Here is a 15,203-nt window from a genome sequence, read left to right on the forward strand (position 1 = left end):
CAGGGGTATATCACAGCCCAAAATTGGTGAATTTCACCCGAATATGTAACAGACAAATTAATGATTTTTTTTTACCTGTCTACTAGGTATAGCAGTGGTATATCACACTCAAAAATTGGTGAATTTCACCCAAAAATGTAGCAGACAAATTAGTGAAATGTTTTTACCTGTCTACTAGGTACAGCAGGGGTATATCACACCCACAAATTGGTGAATTTCACCCGAATATGTAACAGACAAATTAGTGTTTTTTTTTTACCTGTCTACTAGGTACAGCAGGGGTATATCACACCCAAAAGTTTGTGAATTTCACCCGAATATGTAAAAGACAAATTAGTGAATTGTTTTTACCTGTCTACTAGGTAGAGCAGTGGTATATCACACTCAAAAATTTGTGAATTTCACCCGAATATGTAACAGACAAATTAGTGAAATGACATAGAATTAAATAAAATACGTCCAAATTAAAAAAAATTATCTTGATTTATGAGGTGGAGGTCCCTATGGAGTAAGAGTTTGAGGTGGCGGTGGACGTAGCGGTGTAGGTGTAAGCGGCGGTGGAGGAGGACGATGTAGCCAACACTGGTTTTTTTATTTTAATTTAATTTTTTATTTTTTTTTATTAGATTACACTCCAAAAGAGTCGGAAATATCCAAAATACAACAATGAGAAATTGCGCTGTAGTATAACAATAGCTGCACAAGGTACAGACAAGTCCTGTCGGATCCATGCCTGGTTCATTTTAATGAACGTGAGCTTGTCCACATTGGCTGTGGACAGGTGGCTGTGCTTGTCTGTGATAACGCCCCCAGCCGTGCTAAACACACGTTCAGACAATACACTGGCTGCAGGGCAGGCCAGCACCTCCAAGGCGTAAAGGGCAAGCTCAGGCCATGTGCCCAATTTAGAGGCCCAGAAGTTGAAGGGGGCAGACCCATCAGTCAGTACGTGTACGTGCACACATACTGCTCCACCATGTTGCTGAAATACTGCCTCCTGCTAAGACGTTCCATATCAGCTGGTGGTGCTGGTTGTTGTGGCGTGCTGACAAAGCTTTTCCACATTTCTGCCATGCTAACCCTGCATTCTGAGGTGCTGGTGGTGCCCCAGCTGCATTGGCAACCTCGTCCTCTGCCTTCGCCTTGTGCTTCCACTGTGCCCCCACTGTCAGGTGGGAATGCCACCAGCAGCGCGTTGACCAGCGTGCGCTTGTACTCGCGCAATCTTACGATCACGCTCCAGTAGCGTGGCCACCCAGTAATTAGCACAAGTTAGAATGTGGGCAACTCGGTGGTCGTTGCGGAGACACTGCAGCATGTAATCGCTCATGTGTGCCAGGCTGCCCAGAGGCAACGACAAGCTGTCCTCTGTGGGAGGTGTATCGTCTGTATCCTCTGAATCCCCCCAGCCACGCACCAGTGATGGCCATAAGCTGGTTTGGGTGCCACCCTGTTGTGAATACGGTTCCTCCTCCTCCATCTCCTCCTCATCCTCATCCTCCACCTCGTCATCCTCCAGAACTTTGCCCTGGCTGGACAATTGTGTACCTGGTGATTGTGGGTGCAGGAACCCACCCTCTGAGCCACTTGTGAACGACTGGCCGGAAACCCTATGAAATGATCCCTCTTCCTCCTCCTCCTCCTCCTGTGCCACATTCCATCATCTCCAGAAGCGTTTTTTCAAGGAGGTATAGAAGTGGGATAGTAACGCTGAGAACGGCGTCATCGGCACTGGCCATGTTTGTGAAGTACTCTAAACAGCGCAACAAGGAACACAGGTCTCACATGGAGGCCCAGTCATTGGTGGTGAAGTGGTACTGTTCCGCAGAGCGACTAACCCGTGTGTGCTGCAGCTGAAACTCCACTATCGCCTGCTGCTGCTCGCACAGTCTAGCCAGCATGTGCAAGGTGGAGTTCCACCTTGTGGGCACGTCGCATATGAGGCGGTGAGCGGGAAGGCCGAAGTTACGCTACAGCGCTGACAGGCGAGCAGCATCAGGGTGAGAACGCCGAAAGCGCGCACAGACGGCCCGTACTTTATGCAGCAGCTCTGACATATCGGGGTAACTTTTAAGGAACCTCTGCACCACCAAATTCAGCACATGCACCAGGCAAGGGATGTGCATCAAACCGGCTAGTCCCAGAGCTGCTACGAGATTGCGCCCATTATTGCACACCACCAGGCCGGGCTTGAGGCTCACTGGCACCAACCACTCATCGGTCTGTTGTTCAAGGCCCGTCCACAGCTCCTGCACAGTGTGGGGTTTGTCCCCCAAACAGATACGTTTTAAAACTTAATGCTGTCGTTTACCCCTGGCTGTGCTGAAGTTGGTGGTGAAGGTGTTACGCTGACCGGATGAGGAGCCGGTAGAGGATGAGGAAGCAGTGTAGGAGGAGGAAGCAACAGGAGGCAAACTGAAGTGCCCTGCAATCCTCAGTGGTGGAAGGACATTCGCCAAATTGCTATCCGCCTCAGGCCCAGTCACCACTGCATTTACTCAGTGTGCTGTTAGGGAGATATAACGTCCCTGACCATGCTTCCTGTTCCACGTATCCGTAGTTAGGTGGACCTTGCCACAGATGGCGTTGCGCAGTGCACACCTGATTTTGTCCCCCACTTGGTTGTGCAGGGAAGGGATGGCATGCCTTGAAAAGTAGTGGAGGCTGTGCATGACGTACTGTGAGACAGCCACCACCATAAGGCTTTTAAAACTCTCCATCTCCACCAGACGGAATGACAGCATTTCAAAGGCCAGTAATTTTGAAATGCTGGCATTCAGGGCCAGGGATCGTGGGTGGGTAGGGGGGTACTTCCTCTTCCGCTCCAGTGTTTGGGAGATGGAGAGCTGAATGCTTCCGTGGGACATTGTGCAGATGCTCGGTGACCCAGGTGGTGGTGTTGCTGGCAGATCCTCTGTTTGTGGGGTGGCAGGTGGCACTGTCACTCCAGAGGTGGATGAAGAGGCCGAGACTGCAGCAGAAGAGGAAGCAGGAGGAGCCAGAGACCTTTCTTGGTTTTTGAGGTGTCTACTCCACTTCAGCTCGTGCTTTGCACTTAGATGCCTGGCCATGCAGGTTGTGCTCAGGTTGAGAACGTTTATGCCTCGCTTCAGGCTCTGATTGCACAGCCTGCAAACCACTCGTGTCTTGTCGTCAGCACATTGTCTGAAGAACTGCCACGCCAAGAAACTCCTTGGAGCTGGTTTTGGTGTGCCCGGTCCCTTGCTGTGGTGGGCAGTAGCAGGCGTATTGTCTAGGAGACGGCCGCTCCGCTTTTGCACCCTGCTCCCTCTTCTGCTGTGCTGGTGTCTCTGTGCGACCACCTCCTCTTCCTTCGAACTACACAGGTCACTCGCATGACCTAGATTTCATGTGGGGTCGAGGACCTCATCGTCCTCCACATCATCTTCCACCCAGTCTTCACCCCTGCCCTCCTTGTCGGTCTGAACACTTTCGAAAGCCCCAGCAGTTGGCACCTGTGTTTCGTCATCATTCGAGACGTGCTGAGATGGTCCTCCCATGTACTAATCTTGAAACATAAGTGGTTGGGCATCGGTGCACTCAATCTCTTCCACTTCTGGGGCAGGGATAGGTGGATGGCCCTGGGAAACCCTGCTAGCAGAGTCATCAAAAAGCAGAAGAGACTGCTGCATGTCTTGGGGCTCAGACTGCTTGGCTGATTTGCAAGGGGGTGAGGTGAAAGACTGATGGACATCGGTTGCAGGTGCCAACTCTGATCTTTCAGCAGGAGACTGGGTGGGAGACAATGTAAAGGAACTGGAGGCACTGTCAGCAACCCAATCTACTATCGCCTGTACTTGTTCTGGCTTCACCATTCGTAGAGCCGCATTAGGCCCGACCAAATAACGCTGAAGGTTCTGTCACCTACTAGCACCTGAGGAAGGTGTTTCACTTGTGTGTGTAGCTGGCACAGATCGACCACGTCCTCTCCCTGCAACAGGAGCTCCACCAGCAGCACCACGACCGGTGCTCTCCTCATATTTCTCAAATTTAGGATCTTGCCCAAAATGGGTGTTTTTTTAATAACAGAATATAACAGCAGTATTTAACGCTTGTATTTCACACTGACAGATGCAGAAAAGACCGCAAATTTAGTATTTTGCCCAAAATGGGTGTTTTTTTAATAACAGAATATTATTGCAGTATTTCAAGCTTGTATTTAACACTGACAAATGCAGCAAAGGCCTCAGATGTAGGGTATTGCCAAAAATGGGTGTTTTTTTAATAAAAGAATATTATTGCAGTATTTCAAGCTTGTATTTCACACTGACAGATGCAGCATAGGCAGCAAATGTAGTATTTAGCCCAAAATGTTTTTTTTTTTTTAATAACAGAATATAACAGCAGTATCTAACGCTTGTATTTCACACTGACAGATGCAGCGAAGGCCCCAGATATAGGGTATTGCCAAAAATGGGTAATTTTTTAAACCCAGAATATTATAACAGCATTTCAAGCTTGTATTCCACACTGAAAAATGCAGCAAAGGCCCCAGATGTAGGGTATTGCCAAAAATGGGTGATTTTTTTTAAACCCAGAATATAATTGCAGCATTTCAAGCTTGTATTTAAGGCTACTTTCACACTAGCTTTCGGGGCTCCGCTTGTGACTTCCGTTCAAAGGCTCTCACAAGCGGCCCCGAACGGATCCGTACTGCCCCAATGCATTCTGAGTGGATAAGGATCCGCTCAGAATGCATCAGTCTGGCAGCGTTCAGCCTCCGTTCCGCTCAGCAGGCGGACACCCGAACGCAGCTTGCAGCGTTTTGATGTCCGCCTGGCCGTGCAGAGGCGTGCGGATCCGTTCAGACTTACAATGGAAGTCAATGGGGACGGATCCGTCTGTCCTGGCTCCGCTTTGACACGGATCCGTTAGAAACCGTTCACGTCTCTGCGCATGCCCAGTAACTTCCTGTCCCTCTCCCTCATCGTCGGCCATTTTGGATTATCGACTTGGTGAGACTGGTAAGTATGAAGTTTTGTCTGTTTGTCTATCTTTCTTTTTTTACTATCTATCTATCTCTCTATTTCTAGGGTGGGGGGGGTGCTGGCACTTGGGAAGGGGTGTGTGTCTGGAACAGTGGGAGCTGCTGGCACTGGTGGTGTGGGCTGCATTTATGGGGGGCTTCTGGAACTGGGGGGGGGCGTGTGTGGCTGGAACTGGGGGGGGGTCTGCTGGCAATGGTATGATGTTTGTGGCTGAAGCTGTGGTTGCTGCTGGCACTGCGGGGGTGTTTGTGGCTGGAACTGTGCAGTGCTTCTGGCACTGCGGGGGTGTTTGTGGCTGGAACTGCGCGGTGCTTCTGGAACTGCAGGTTTTTTTTGTGGCTGGAACTGTGCGGTGCTTCTGACATTGCATGGGTGTTTGTGGCTGGAACTGCGCGGTGCTTCTGGAACTGCAGGTTTTTTTGTGGCTGGAACTGTGCGGTGCTTCTGACATTGCGGGGGTGTTTGTGGCTGGAACTGTGCGGTGCTTCTGGCACTGCGGGGGTGTTTGTGGCTGGAACTGCGCGGTGCTTCTGGCACTGCGGGGGTGTTTGTGGCTGGAACTGCGCGGTGCTTCTGGAACTGCAGGTTTTTTTGTGGCTGGAACTGTGCGGTGCTTCTGACATTGCGGGGGTGTTTGTGGCTGGAACTGTGCGGTGCTTCTGGCACTGCAGGGGTTTTTGTGGCTGGAACTGTGGTTGCTGCTGGCACTGCGGGGGTGTTTGTGGCTGGAACTGTGGGGGCTGCTGGCATTGGGGGGGCTGAGGGCACTGTGGGAAGGTTGTTTGGAACTGGGGGCCTGATGTCATTGTGGGGGGCTGCTGGCACTATGCGGGGCTGCTGTCTCTGGGGGTGTTTATGGCAGTTGGGAGGGGGGATTATGGCTCCTGTCGGATTCATTTTTTTAATCATTTTATTATTAGGGTCGTTCCCAAAAAAAGAAAAAAGAAAATCGAAAATATCTGCGGTGGGCAAGCTCAGATCTATATTTTAAAAAGTAAGTATTGAAAAAAAAAAAATTGTTGATATATGAGGAAATAGTGCTCTACAAGTTCCTTTAACGTTATCTGCATTTTGCCTGGTATTCTGTTGCGTACAGATGTTCTCAAAGAAGACAACCATTGACTGGAGTAACCCACCCAGAAGGCGCCGCCGTATTCAGTGGCCGGTAAGTATAAAATCAACACTTGGAGTTTTTACTGTTTGATTCGTTGCATTAATCAGTATCTGCTCTTATTATAGATTTCGTCTTCATCATCTGCGTCCAGGCGAGGTGGACCAAGCCGGCACCGGGGCTGTCAAGAAGTAAGTATATATATATGTATATATAAATATATATAGATATCGTAATTTTTTTTTAAATTTAAGTACAGTCTTCTAAAAAAAAAATATTTGTTTTTAGCAATCTGCACCTAGAGCCGCCAGCGAGGATCCCCCAGTCGCCTCCAGAGTCCGCGGGAATGAGCGTGGCGGTCGTAGACGTGTAAGTATTGAATTAAGTAGTTTTAATTAGCATTTTGTATTAGGATTTACATTAAATTTTGTATTTCCTTTTTTTCAGGGTTCCGTAGGCTCCACCAGGGAAGATGAGGAGTTCGGGGTTCCGAGCATAGATAACCTGCTCCTCATCCAACTGGTGGAGGCGCGTCCAGCATTATGGGACCACTCCGACCGCCACCACGCCGATCATCGTCGTACCCAGCGGCTCTGGAGGGACATCTGTGCTGAAGTTTTTGAGACCTGGGGGGATCTCGATGCGGCGGCTCAGGAGAAATATGGTAAGTAAAACAATATGTATTTTAATACTTTAAAATATTGTTCTTTTCCTTTCATCATGCTGATTTTAGTTTTTATTGTTTTTTTCGATAGTCAAACTGGTTACAACGCGTTGGCGATCTATCCGGGACCGCTTCAGGAGGGATTACAACAAGGAGGTTCAAGCCCCGAGTGGCTCCGGAGGAACCTCAGGGACCACCTACATCCATACGGCGGCCCTGGGGTTCCTACGAAAGGCAATGGCACCAAAAAGGTAAATATTTATAACAACCGTTCAAAAAATAAACTGTAAAGGGGCTGTCTGAGACAGGGTAGCGTTTGGCTCCCCTGTTTTGGTCAGCCCCCCACAGTCAGATGGACAACTGTTCTCTCCGTCTGACTGTAAGGGGCAGTCTGAGACAGGGTAGCGTTTGGCTTCCCTGTTTTGGCCAGCCCCCTACAGTCAGATGGACAACTGTTCTCTCCGTCTGAATGTAAGGGGCTGTCTGAGACAGTGGAGCATTTGGCTCCCCTGTTTTGGCCAGCCCCCCACAGTCAGATGGACAACTTTTCTCTCCGTCTGAGTTTAAGGGGCTGTCTGAGACAGGGGAGCGTTTGGCTCCCCTGTTTTGGCCAGCCCCCCACAGTCAGATGGACAACTGTTCTCTCCGTCTGACTGTAAGGGGCTGTCTGAGACAGGGTAGCGTTTGGCTTCCCTGTTTTGGCCAGCCCCCTACAGTCAGATGGACAACTGTTCTCTCCGTCTGAATGTAAGGGGCTGTCTGAGACAGTGGAGCATTTGGCTCCCCTGTTTTGGCCAGCCCCCCACAGTCAGATGGACAACTTTTCTCTCCGTCTGAGTTTAAGGGGCTGTCTGAGACAGGGGAGCGTTTGGCTCCCCTGTTTTGGCCAGCCCCCCACAGTCAGATGGACAACTTTTCTCTCCATCTGACTGTAAGGGGCTGTCTGAGACAGTGGAGCGTTTGGCTCCCCTGTTTTGGCCAGCCCCCCACAGTCAGATGGACAATATTTCTCTCCGTCTGAGTTTAAGGGGCTGTCTGAGACAGCGGAGCGTTTGGCTCCCCTGTTTTGGCCAGCCCCCCACAGTCAGATGGACAACTGTTCTCTCCGTCTGAGTTTAAGGGGCTGTCTGAGACAGGGTAGCGTTTGGCTTCCCTGTTTTGGCCAGCCCCCTACAGTCAGATGGACAACTGTTCTCTCCGTCTGAATGTAAGGGGCTGTCTGAGATAGTGGAGCGTTTGGCTCCCCTGTTTTGGCCAGCCCCCCACAGTCAGATGGACAACTGTTCTCTCCGTCTGACTGTAAGGGGCTGTCTGAGACAGGGTAGCTTTTGGCTTCCCTGTTTTGGCTAGCCCCCTACAGTCAGATGGACAACTGTTCTCTCCGTCTGAATGTAAGGGGCTGTCTGAGACAGTGGAGCGTTTGGCTCCCCTGTTTTGGCCAGCCCCCCACAGTCAGATGGACAACTTTTCTCTCCGTCTGAGTTTAAGGGGCTGTCTGAGACAGCGGAGCGTTTGGCTCCCCTGTTTTGGCCAGCCCCCACAGTCAGATGGACAACTTTTCTCTCCGTCTGAGTTTAAGGGGCTGTCTGAGACAGTGGAGCGTTTGGCTCCCCTGTTTTGGCCAGCCCCCCTCAGTCAGATGGACAACTGTTCTCGTCTGACTGTAAGGGGCTGGCCAAAACAGGGGAGCATTTGGCTCCCCTGTTTTGGCCAGCCCCCCACAGTCAGATGGACAACTGTTCTCTGCGTCTGACTGTAAGGGGCTGTCTGAGACAGGGTAGCGTTTGGCTCCCCTGTTTTGGCCAGCCCCCTATGGTATACGGTAGACATAGCATAGAACATGGATGTTTTATTTAAAGAACAATTCCTAACTTTCCTTTTTTTTTTTTTTCTACAGAAGTGCCAGCAGCACTCGGGAGCCTGACCAACCTCCTGAGGCGGAACCGGAACAGATCGCCAGCGCCAGCCCTCCTGTCCCTCATGCATCGGCTCAGGATAATCCGAGTCCCCTACCGGGTCCCTCCGCTCAACAGAGGCTCTTAGGTTTTCGTCAAAATTTGAGAGCCCTGGTGAGCAGGCAGAGATCCGGTAGGCCAAATCGAGCTGATTATGCGAACCTTGTAGAGGTCGTTTCCGACGCCCAACATCAGATGGAGTTTGGTGCTGACTTGATTCGCCGCTGGGAGGGGGCGGAGTCGGCGTTTCAACGCAGCCCAAACTACCATTATGGGCTAAGCATGATCAGTTTGATGGACTCAATGACGCCCGAGCAGTTGCATGAGTTTAAGATCATGCTAGAGAACGGTTAATGGGAAATCATGCACCGCCCCCAACCCCCACCCCCACCCCCATCCCACACCTACCCCCCATCCCACACGAGTGGCCAGTACCGCCAACCTTTCCCTTCCCACCCCCCCGAGCATGTGTTTCCTTCTGCTTCTTTTTCTTCTCCTGCCCCGTATTTTCCTCCTACTTCTTTTCAAACTCCCTCCACCTCTACACATGCTCGGGTCCCCTCCTCCTCAGACCCTTCCTTTCTCCACACGCCGCAATTACGCCCTGCATCCTTTCCTGTGGCCCATAGGGTCTACGATCAATAAAGAGCCAAAAGATAGCTCATTATTGATGGTCATGTTCTAATGGATCTTACGACATTGGCACTAATGCTGTTTTGATATAAAAACTACCAAGGGTGTTGTAATAAACGCACAGTAGTGAGACTAGGGTAGTTTTAATTTCAACACAGCTATAGTGCCAAGGTTCCCTGTACAGGACAATAAAAACACAGACACAGTGCAGTAAAGTATAAACATTTTTTAATTTTTTATACAGAAAATAAATAAAATAAATATAAACAAAAATTATATTTATAATTGTTCAAAAAGGGTTTATGGTCTGGGGCTGGCAATGGTAGCCCCCCTGTCCTGGCGATCCACTGTTTGCGGCACAACATGGTCAGCATCATGATGCTCTGTACTCCTGTACGCACGATCAATGACGATCAGGGACATATGGCCCTCTAACGAACACTATACATCTTTAAGTGCATGTAGTCATGTACAAGAGTCCGAAAGGTGTGGTCCATTATCGAAGCCGGACCAGCTTTGGAACTTCAACAAGATAGCCCTGGAGAAATATAGGAGCATTACAACCCTATAGATCTGAATACATGAAGATGGACCCTAGAGATGCTTTTCCTTCCAAAACGGATCCGCTAAACGGATGACAAAACGGAAACAAACGTGACAAACGGATCCGTAAAACAGACGGATCCGTACAAACGGATCCGTCTGAATGGCTTCCGTTTAGTCAGTTTATTGACGGATCCGTTTGAAATGCCCTTCAAACGGATCCGTGAAACGCTAGTGTGAAAGTAGCCTAACTGTAACAAAAGCACATATGCTGTGCTGGTGCACTGAACTTGCATAAAATGGCCGCCGACGCCCACCTAACTAACAGACAGCTAAAAGTTATTTTTCAGTGTCACAGGGCTCGAAAACCTGAACCCGAACTTTTACTGAAAAGTTCAGGTTCGGGTCCAAAAATCCTAAAGTTCGGTACAAACCCGAACTTTACAGTTCAGGTTTGCTCAACCCTACCAAACACCCGAATACTTTGGTGCTCGATCATTACTAGTTGAGAAGCCAAGGAAGTTCTTGAAGGTAACTTCTATAGAAGAGACGAAGAAGCCTACACGCAAGCTTGGGAAAAATTTAATGCAAGATCATCCTTTCTTAGTACAAAGAGCCTTTAGAGAGAAACTGAATAACTGGCCTAAAATAGGTCCTAAAGAACCTTCAGACTCCAAAAGTATGGAGACTTCCTGTTACAACCAGAGGATGTGGATCCTCTGTGTCAGCTGATAGAGGACTGGGAATTAGCCCAATATTGCTGACTGCTGACTCTCAGAGTCAGGACCCTGGTGTTGGCACCAGTCACCCAGAATGCAGCTACTAGCAGTAGTGTGAACAGAGTCTAACAAAGGTGGAGTAAAGTAACAGATGGTCTTTACTGGCAGACAGTATTCAAAAGTCACTTGACAGATACAGGCAAAACAACGTTCAGAGCAATACAGCATACAGATATAAGCGGTCTCGTTGTCAGGCAGTGCAGGGTCAGGATCCGGGCAGACTTACAGGAGGCGATGGGCAGATGCGTAGTCAGACAGTGCAGAGGTCTATAATCCACATGATCCAATAAACAGACGGCAGGCAGATGCGTAGTCAAACGAAGCAGAGGTCAGAATCCAGGAAGTCCAATAAACAGACACAGTGGGACGCTTCAGCGAGAGTCAGGAGGTACAACAACCACGCTTGGGCACTTCATGATGAGTGAAGCTGCCTTAAATACAAATAGTCCCTGTGACGAACTGCGACCGCCGCGGCCACAATAAGTTACGAAACCGTCACAGCGCCCCTAGTGGTTAATCCGCAAACAGGCCTCCCAGACACTTTCAGCACACTGACAGTCTAACTTGAGTCCGTACAGTCGATAGGCTGAAAGCGCAGGGATTGGACTGCCGATTGACCGCAAGTAAGCGTGTGAGCGACCGGACTGGAAACCACACACAGGGTAGTTTAACTGCCACCACCTTGCAATTTATGGGAGCAAGGAACCAACTATCTGGATAACAGAACCGAGTAGCTTTCTCTTCGGAGAGGCTAGGGTACGTTTTTGCAGTGTTTGAAAGTAGGCATATGGCTAGAGAAATGACTTGGAGGTCATTTATTATATATATACAATACAACTTCTCAATATGTGCAGTGATTAAGGAAAGTATAGTCCAATAAACAAAAAGGGAGAAAAGAAAGAAAATACTTATTTTCCGCAGAAAAGATGTCCGTTGGTGAAATAGTCCGTTGCAGGGATAAAAGTCCAAGAAACCTTTGTCCAGTGTAATAATCCGGATATGCCTACAACCCATGGGTTCTCTGGCTGAGGCCCTCTTCAGGTGTTGTTAAAAGTGGAGAACTTCTTTAGCAGATTCTAGGTCTTTGTTATAATGGTCCCAGCATCAAGGCGAGAAATTGAGAGTCCGCCTGCTGGGGCAGGCTGTATTTCTGAGATGAATGCCAGTTCTGAAATATGGTATGTGCCATAAGTAACGAGCACAGATTCACTTTCCCCACAAAATATGGAGTCCAGGGATACCAAATATGACTATTATAACTGGTTCTATGATGGGGTAACACCATAACTTTACCGGGGCATCTCCTAGAGTTATGTTTGTCATATGTAAATGTCCAGTGAATTCTGAGTGACACGATTATATCAGTAAGATGCATGGTCTCTCTTAAAAAGGGTAAAAATCATATCTCAGATTCATGTTTCAACCTGGGAACCTTGGTGCTGGCCTGTCTGACTCAAGCTAGCTTACAAGCCCCTTATGGCAGCGACACCAAATGGCTCCCCCCAGGTGTAGTCTTCACTCCTAGTTGTGATATCTCTGCAGAAAGGTAAGTTCTTTTGTGTAGGGCCAACCTAAGGAAACCAGCTGTAATTGCGTTATCTGCTGGGCATCTATTGACTGACTTGAACAAAAGTACCCTTTTGTTCTCTGGGTACACAGAAGGAGACGCTCTGAGTAATCAGATTGTAGGTTATGGGGCCTGTAGCTTCAGGGCTCTATGGAAATAAATACTGTTTAATAGACCCATTGATCAATAAGGGATAGGGATATTGATAATATTGGGAGGACGGTTCAATATTCTCACGGATCATCCGTGACAGTACCGCCTCCGGGTGGGGACGGTAATCAGGAACCAGCTGCCTACTTATATAAGAAAGGGAGAGGTGCACGCGCGCGTGCTATAGCGCATCAGATGACACCTGGCAGTGAGGACGGATACGGCGGTATGCTGGCAGGCGCCTGCGTCTCCTACAAGGTAAACCAGTACTGGGACCCATGGTGCTGCAATTTGCAGAGAGCGATCTGCCACCCTGTGGTGGGGACACAGACCCCATACTGACACTTCCTGCAAGCATGCAGCAATGCCATCCCACATGTTCAAGGACTGGAAGTACTGAACGACTATCTAGAAAACCACAGGATGCTAACTAAGCTACCTGAAGAAGTGCCTTTTAGATGGAATCGCTATGTGACTAAACAGTTAGATCTAGGTAAGAACTTCCCAAGTTTTAAAGAGTTCTCTGAGTTTGTCAATGAGGAAGCACGGATAGCATGTAATCCAGTACCATCATCTTACGTCTTAAAATACTTAGAAGAAAGGCCTGCAAGAGAGATAAGACGTGCCAGAGCAACTAGCTTTGCAACCAACACAGCAGCTAAAGGTCCAGATATCTACGAGAGCAAGTTCAAAGTCACTACTGGGATCAGTAGAGAGACAGAACCGACAAATCTTCAGACTACATTCAAATGTATGTTCTGTGGAGAGAACCACTCCATACACAAGTGCCAACAATTGAAGAAGTCCCCAGAAAAAAAATTAAAAAATTGTACTGTGTAACCAACTGTTTTTCGGATGTCTAAGAAAAGGCCATGTTACTAAGGAGTGTAAGAAAAAGTCCACATGCAGCGTTTGTAAAGGACACCATCCTACACCACTACATCAAGAACGCCCAAAGAAAGATAAATCCTCAATAGTTAAAGATACTGAGGAAGGAAAGAAAGTATTGGTATTCTCTTGCAGAGTGAGGGAAGGAGAAAGCAATGGCACATCAATGGTTGTACCAGTGTGCATTTCAAATCCTAAAAGAAGGAACAAGAAGGTATACACCTATGCGCTACCGGATGCCCAGAGTGACGTCACCTTCATTGATCAAGAAATCTGCAAGAAATTACAAGTGGCTACAGAACCAGTGAAGCTCAAACTCACCACAATGACGGGGAGAGACACATTGACACATTAGTGAACAATCAAAGGGTCAAAGGACTGAGAGTAAAAAGGACTTAATTCAAACGTCAAATTAGATCTACCTTCAGCTTATACAAAAGACGATATACTTCTAGATCGAGATCGCATACCTACCTGTGAAACAGCCAATAAATGGAAACACCTATCTGTCATATCTCATGAAATATCCCAGCTGAAGGAGTTTGGTGTTGGACTGCTGATAGGCTACGATTGTCCCGAAGCCTTGGTACCACGACAGGTAATCACAAGAGGAAAGTATGAACCCTACACTGTTCAAACTGACCTAGGATGGGGTGTTGTTGGAGGAAAACAGCAGATTGCAAACTCAAGACAGGTGACAGGATTGTGTCATTGAATATCTGTCCAAGAGTTACCAACTGTAAGTCCAGCAAAAGTAATCAAGATCCTTGAATCCGACTTTGCAGACATAAGTTCTAAAGAAAAGAGTGTATCCCAAGAAGACATAAAGTTCATACACACTCTAGAAGAAAGTATTCAGCAGAATCAGCAAGGTCATCTTAAAATGCCCTTACCTTTTAGAGAACGACCTCTTTTGCCAAATAACAGAAATCTTGCCCTAGCAAGAGTGAAATGTTTGAAGAAAAGGATGGTAAGAGATCCCAAACTGAAGAATGATTATTTGAAATTCATGGAAGGCATCCTTGAAGAAGGACATGCAGAGAAAGTTAATAATCAACCTAAAGGAGAAGTGTGGTACATCCCACATCAAGGTGTCTACCACTCAAAGAAACTTGATAAGATTCGAGTGGTAATTGATTGCTCAGCAAAGTACAATAGTGTTGACTTGAATGATCATCTACTAAAAGGACCAGATCTTATAAACACTCTGCCTGGAGTACTCTGTAGATTCAGAAAGTATCCAGTAGCAATCATGTGTGATGTTGAAAAGATGTTCCACCAGTTTCATGTGAAGAATGAAGATAGAGACTTCCTGAGGTTTCTATGGTGGGAGGACGGAGATATAGATTCAGAGCCAGCAGAATACAGAATTAAAGTACACTTGTTTGGAGCAGCATCGTCTCCAGGTTGCGCCAATTATGGTATGAAGTACCTGGCCAATCAGAATGAAAAGGATTGCCCATCAGCAGCAAATTTTCTGAAGAAATACTTATGTAGATGATGGTCTTATAGGTCTAGAGTCCACAGAATCTGCAATCAAACTAGTGAAAGAAAGCCAAGAGTTATGCGCAAGAGGAAACCTGCGCCTTCACAAATTTATCTCAAACAACAGAGAGGTACTGAAATCCATCAGTGACTCTGAACGTGCAGCAACAATGAAGAATGTAGATCTCAATTATGATCATCTTCCAGTTCAGAACGTACTTGGATTGGGATGGAATGTAGAGAATGACGAGATCTTCTTTGAAGTATCTATTGAAGAGAAAGTTGCAACTAGGCGCACCATTCTTTCCGCAGTGGCTTCTATATATGATCCATTGGGATTCTTAGCCCGTCATCCTCAAAGCAAGAGAAATACTGCAAGAATTATGCAGACAGAAGTTAGGATGGGATGAACGCATACC

General features: G+C 47.7%; 1 long non-coding RNA gene across 1 annotated transcript; it reads left to right on the plus strand.

Annotated features, from left to right (window-relative positions):
- Positions 1 to 6,450: 6,450 nt before the first annotated feature.
- LOC120993440 lies at positions 6,451 to 8,739 on the plus strand. Its single transcript, XR_005777262.1, has 3 exons — positions 6,451 to 6,489; positions 6,568 to 7,035; positions 8,682 to 8,739. It is a non-coding gene; the product is annotated as an uncharacterized LOC120993440 (long non-coding RNA).
- Positions 8,740 to 15,203: the final 6,464 nt, after the last annotated feature.

Source organism: Bufo bufo, chromosome 3, assembly GCF_905171765.1.
Source record: "Bufo bufo chromosome 3, aBufBuf1.1, whole genome shotgun sequence".
In the NCBI taxonomy this organism is placed as follows: domain Eukaryota; kingdom Metazoa; phylum Chordata; class Amphibia; order Anura; family Bufonidae; genus Bufo; species Bufo bufo.